At 46.3% G+C, this 5,228-nt stretch overlaps 1 pseudogene; it reads right to left on the minus strand.

Moving 5' to 3' along the window:
• On the minus strand, nt 1,967–2,407 carry Rpl30-ps11 (ribosomal protein L30, pseudogene 11; annotated as a pseudogene).

Here is a 5,228-nt window from a genome sequence, read left to right on the forward strand (position 1 = left end):
GGACAAAATTTAATTGGGGCTGGCTTACAGCTTCAGAGTTTCAGTCCATTATCAAGGCATGGCAGCATCCAGGGAGGCATAGGGCAGGAGGAGCTGAGAGTTCTACATCTTCATCTGAAGGCTGCTAGTGAAAGACTGACTTCCAGGCAGATAGGAATAGGTTCTTACAGACCACCCCCACAGTGACACACCTACTCCAACAAGGCCACACCTACTCTAATAAGGCCACCCCCTCTTAATAGTGCCACTCCCTTCACCAAGCATATACAAACCATCACAAAGGAGAAGGGGCTTGGGAAGGCCATCAGATCTGTGACACAGGCTTATCAGTGGCTCGAGAACAAGTTAACCCAAAAGGGCAAAAAGAAGCCAGGTGGAGACTGAAAGTTTATGACAGGGTATCTACAAAACATGGCTAACCTGCCCTTCTGGGGATGGGAACTAACTACACCACATGGGGTGGTATCTTGTGCAGGCATGGCCCCTGAGCACCGAACAGGAGCACATTCACATATCTTAAGGGAGAAGGCAGAATCTATGGGAAAAGAATATCTCAGAAAAGCATATCCCAGAAAGGCTATCTCAGAGACACAAGACAATAGTTTCCCTCTGGCAGCGACTGCAACCTCTGGAAAGCTAAGAGGGCCTTGGTGCTATGCTTAGGGACTTGATCCCTGCTGTCCTCCCAACTCACTTCTTTTTGTTTGTTTGTTTGTTTTGTTTTGTTTTTCCGAGACAGGGTTTCTCTGTGTAGCCCTGACTGTCCTGGAACTTACTTTGTAGACCAGGCTGGCCTCAAACTCAGAAATCTATCTGCCTCTGCCTCCCGAGTGCTGGGATTAAAGGCGTGCACCACCAACACCCGGCTTCCCAACTCACTTCTTTCCTGTCTGTCTTTTCTGCCACTCTATGTAGACAGTGGGAAATGTCCAGGTCACATCTGCCTCCCCAGTGTCCAGAACTGCACATGGCACAAGACCTTCTCTTAGTTCTGGTAGCTAACAAGCTACCAGAACCAAACGTCCCAGAACTACACTTCCTCCATTCCACATTCTTATAATGTGCGTGGTAAAAACTGAGATCCCTTTGATGATGTAGGGCAGGGGCATGGTCTCATGAGTTGACATCTAGATGTCCAACTTCAAGCTAAAGCCATGACACTCCACTGGTGCTAGGCTCCTAAAAGACAAAATCCAACATGGCCTGTTGTCCACAGAACCAAAGAAATACCAAAGAGATCCTGACTTCAAATTTCTCATAGAGAATCTGATTGGTCCAGTAGAGTCAGGTGCCCACCCCTTATCCAATCATCTGTTGTCAGAGAGGCTCTTGGGCCTTCGGGTAGAGGCTAGGAAGAAAGAAGCCTTTTGGAAAAGAGGAATCCAAGTAGTGTATTGGTTTGGCTTGGTTTTGGTTTTGGTTTTGGTTTTGGTTTTGGTTTTGGTTTTGGTTTTGGCTTTGGCTTTGGCTTTGGCTTTGGCTTTGGCTTTGGCTTTGGTGTTTGAATAAGAGAGCTTGTGCAGCTCTATTTCTGGTCAACTTGATTGGATTTCAAGTCACCTTGAAGATAAACCTCCAACATCTGAATGAGGATTTCCAGAGAGGTTTAACTGAGGAAAGAAAACCCACTTCAAATTTGGAGCACCATCCCACAGACTTGGGTTCTGACTGAATGAAAAGGGGGGAGGGGCAAAGCACGCTGAGGAGAAGCAGGCACCCCTCTCTGCTACCCAATTGTGGATTCATTGGGGCCAGCTGTCTCCTGTCCCTGCAGCCATGCCTTCCTGCCATGAGATAGTGCCTCAAATTGTGAGCCACAAGAAACCTCACCTTCCTCAGGTGAGGAATATTCTTTTTAAAACTCTGAGTATGTGGGGGATGGGGCTTGCGGGAAATGAATGCTAATATCTATAGAAGTCAGAAGTGTGGGATTTCCCTGGAATTGGAATTATAAACACTTGTGAGCTTTTTTTTTTTTTTTTTCAAAAGGAGCTCTGGCAAAGTTTGTTCTGGCATGCTTCTAATAATATCAGAATCACCTGGGTCAATGATAGCCAGTGTGCATGCTCTGTAGTATTTTCCACACACTGTGCCCAGTTCAATTTTATTGCCACTGTAGTGATGGACCCCAGTTTTAGCCAACATGGCATAGTACTCTATTTCAGATTTCCTCAAAGCTGGACAGTTGTTGGCAAGGATAACCAACTTGGCTTTGCCTTGTCTGATCATCTTCAGAGTCTGTTTGTAGCCCAGCACGTACTTCCTACTGTTCATAACAAGTTGGAGCCTAGAGTTGATCGACTCCAGAGACTTTTTCGTCTTCTTTGCAGCCACCATCTTCCTGCCTTAGGTGCGGAACAACCCCCAACCAACACCAGCCGCCAAGATGGCTGGGGAGCGAGAAAGGCACTTGTGAGTTTTTTGATGTGGGTGTTGGGATTTGAACTTGGGTCTTCTGGAAGAACAGCAAGTGCTCTTAATTGATGTGCCATCTATCCAGCACACATAAAATAAATTTTTATCATATCCACACTCCCGTACCCCAACTTTTTCAAATCCACCCTCTTCACCTTCCTCTTCCTACTTGCTCAACTTTGAGTCCCCTCACAACCTCTAGCCCAGTTTGTGTTGTCCAACATTGGGATTGGGCCCTGCTCTGGAGTGTGGTTGATCTACCAGGGGTTACATGATTAAAGAAAAGCCTCTCCCTCTCCCAGCAGCTATGGAAGTAGCTGTGCAGTCAGCAGTGGGATTTCATGGTATTTTCCCCATCGTCCAGCCCCATGTTTGGATTTTTGTCTGGCTTGAGCTTGTGGTGGTCTTGTGCATGCTGTAACCACCAGTGCGAGTTCATATGTACTGCTACCCTGTTGTGTCTGGAAGACACTGTTTCCATGAAGTTCTCCATCACCTCTGGTTCTTATAGTCTTGTCCGAGTTCTACATGGCCTCTTCTTTAATGTAATTTGTCATGCTCTAACTCAACAGAAATCCAATGGCTTTGCTGGGACAAAAACAGACAGGCAGAGGAGGTCAAATTCTGTTTTAATGGTGACCAACAAAGGACTCACAAAAAGACCAGGAGAGGTGAAGTAGTGTGCACCCACATAGAGGCAGCATTCCCAAATGGATCTTCTAAGCTCCCTCTCTAATCTAGGCCTGCCCAGGGATACTGCCTGAAGAGTTCATCAGAACCTATCAGATGATGTTACCCTGGCCTCAGATCTCATTTTATTGATTGTAGCCCAACTCATGTGTTTCCTTCGAGTAAGGATTCAAAGGAGAAGACAGAGGGATTTAACAGACAGGGATTGTGAGGCAGTGCCTGGAGACATGCCCTGCTCAGAATGACCCTCACATACCATGTGGTGCTAGCCTTATGTAGGCTCCCAGTCTTAGTCTGTTTTCTGCTGTCATCATAAAATACCATAGGCTGGATACTTTACAAAGAATAGAGGTTTATGTCACTCATGGCTATAGAGTCTGGGAAACCTAAGAGCACAGAGTATCTTCTCGGCCTCTGGTGAAGGTTCAGCAGTTAAGAGGAACCTTGCAGAGGACCTGGGTATAGTTCCCAGCACCCACATCAGGTGCTTCATCACTGTATATAACTCCATTTCCAGGGGATCTGATGCCCTCTTCTGGCCTCCTTGGTTACCTGCACAAATGTAGTACATATATGAATAGCAGAGGCACACACATACACATAAAAATAAATATTATATGTAGTAATTATATATAACTATATTTACATTAAGGAGAAAAGAGTTTATTTGGCTTACAGTGCATCTTTTCAGAGAAGTCAGTGCAGAAACTCAAGCACATAATCACATAGCATTCACAGTCAAGAGCAGACAGAAAATGAACGTGCCCATGCTATTTCCTAGGTTGCTTTTGTTCAGCTAGCCTTTCTCATTTACACAGTCCTCGACTACCAGCCTAGGGAATGGTGCCACCTACAGTGGCTAGGTCTTCCCACATCTACCAACAATCAAGACAGTAGCCTGCAGACATGGTCACAAGCCAACCAGATTGAAGGGGATGCCTCAGATGAGACTCTCTTGCCAGGCAATTCTAGGTTGTGGCAAGTTGACATTTAAAACCAAACAGCATAGAAAGGGATACAGTTGAGTCAGAGAGGGAGCCTCATAAAGAACATGGTCTTTCTGTGCAAGGACCAGTTAGCCCAGGCAGACATTTCTTAATGTAGCTGATATAGTCAATGGGAACCAGCTAGCTAGGGACCTTTGGAATGAGTGCCAGGGGCAGCTTTCTGGGGCTCAGGGAGAGGAGGAGAGTGAATGGAGGTGGCACTGTACCTCGTAGGCTCCTCTGGAGAAAGTCACTCAGTCCTTTGGCCTTTTATCTCTGCTGCCCAGCCCCAGATCATGGTTCCCTCTTCAAGCAACACTTGGAATGTCTGTTCCTTTGGCAGTGTAGTGGCATGCCCTGGCTGAAACGTGAACTTTTCCTTAGGTTGGAGGGTAGAAAGATAAAGGAGGGTGCTGTGGATAGCCTTGGGGCTAATTATATTTGATGTTAATTCCATTCTCCAGTGAGTGGCTGGGAACAAGGAATGAAAGCTGTGGTGGAGAACTCCCTGTGAGAGGAGTCTGGTAGCGTTCAGAGCCAAGCTGGATGTGGATAAAGCTGGTCACTAAATGGGTTGTGTTGATTTCCGAAGAAAAGGGTGGAGTGCTTTGTACAAAGCAGCGTCTGGAGGTTGCTGCTCATTGTGAGGGAGACAGTTTGATGCTGACTGGGATGAGAGCCATAGTGCTGATACACATGGCAGATGTATGTACCACCATGATGCTTGCGTAGATGGACACTTGTGATCTCACTTGTTATCAGATGAAACATCCAGGTGAGAAGGCAGCATCCCGAGGCACTGCTTGATTCTTGAACTACCAGAAGCCAAACAGTATCCTCAAGATCCAGCTCAGATGTTCCTGTAGCCAGGTACTCTCCTGGAGGATGGGAGTAGGTGATGCAGGCAACTTCCATCATCATTTGCTACAAGCCAGACACTCTGGATTAATAGACGTTTGTTCTAGTACTATTGTGGATAGCCCTGGGGCTAATTATATTTGATGTTAATTCCGTTCTCCTGCGAGTGGTCACTAACTAGGAATGAATCGGGACTCTGGTGATTTCCAGTAAACCTGCTTCCCACCTTAATTTGTAAAATAAAGGAGAGCTGATGATTGGGCAGATAAAAGGGACAGG

This window comes from Mus musculus, chromosome X (assembly GCF_000001635.26).
Source record: "Mus musculus strain C57BL/6J chromosome X, GRCm38.p6 C57BL/6J".
NCBI classification, from domain to species: domain Eukaryota; kingdom Metazoa; phylum Chordata; class Mammalia; order Rodentia; family Muridae; genus Mus; species Mus musculus.